Here is a 1,187-nt window from a genome sequence, read left to right on the forward strand (position 1 = left end):
GGGGTTAGGGGTGGGGCATCACAAACAGTAATAGCATGGTCGTTGTGGGTGTTGATGGAATTCAATTCCTTCCATTATGCTAAGGAATGATGAATTCCTTAACTTGTGGAATTCATTGGAATTTGAAGGATTCTATCCATTTCTAGAAATGAACCAAACAAAGGAATTGAAATTTAGTCAAATGAATTTATCATTCAAATTCCGTCAATTCCTTCAAATTCCGCGAACCAAACGGGCCCTTAGTGTTGTACAAGTTGTTTCGGACATCTACATTTAATAAAATAAAACAGTTTTGATTTAAAAGTTGGGTTTTTGTGAGAATGGAAGTTACAGTGAAAAGGGTAAGAATAAATCTACATATCTGGATTAATCCTAATTAAAGATCAACAGTAATGATATAAACCAAGATGCAATAGATTAATTCATGTATCAAACGTAATTCATAGAGTGGGGTGAGATTAAAAGTGATGTCTAAATCACTTTTTACGCTCCTCACCTTAACTCCTATTCTCACACGATCCTTCGTCTTTGTTTAAACCCGGTTTAGTTTAGCACAAGTCCCACGGAGTAAACTACGTTTTTAGTCCTTGTGGTTTGTTAAAAGTTTTTTTTTCCTAAATAATCCCTATGCTTTTGAAATAAAGGTTTTCTTCACTTTGCAATTCACTGTTGTTTTCATTCTTGAAACAAACTCTGTCGATGTTTTCCGTAAAGTATGAGGGATGAACATAGCAATGAATTGTAAATTACAAGGAAAAAAACAACAATTATAAATCACAAAGACAAGAATAACAGTTTGGAAAACACAAGGAAGCAATTATGTTAAAAAAAAACAACGACGAAAATAGCAATTTTCAACAACACATAGTTTACTCTGATTCATATTAGGTGTCGTTTACCAAACGCTTATCCGGGTAAGCGTTTACCAAGTCACTTTACTTTACCGGATGAATATGGCAATGACTAAAAATCTTACCCGGTAAGAGCGAAGGCAAGAATCGAGAGTCTTACTCGGTAAGTGAGGACGAGGACTCTTACCATGGTTAGCGCTTACCGGGATAAAATGTTGCATATGATGCGTTTTAGTGAATAAAATATTACCCGATAAGTAAGCGATAGTGTTGAATTTATCGATAAGTGCTTACCAGGTAAGTTTTTGTGTAAACGGCCCCTTAGTGGATTAACGA

This window comes from Cynara cardunculus, unplaced genomic scaffold, assembly GCF_001531365.2.
Source record: "Cynara cardunculus var. scolymus isolate 2C unplaced genomic scaffold, CcrdV1 Un_Scaffold_763, whole genome shotgun sequence".
NCBI lineage: Eukaryota > Viridiplantae > Streptophyta > Magnoliopsida > Asterales > Asteraceae > Cynara > Cynara cardunculus.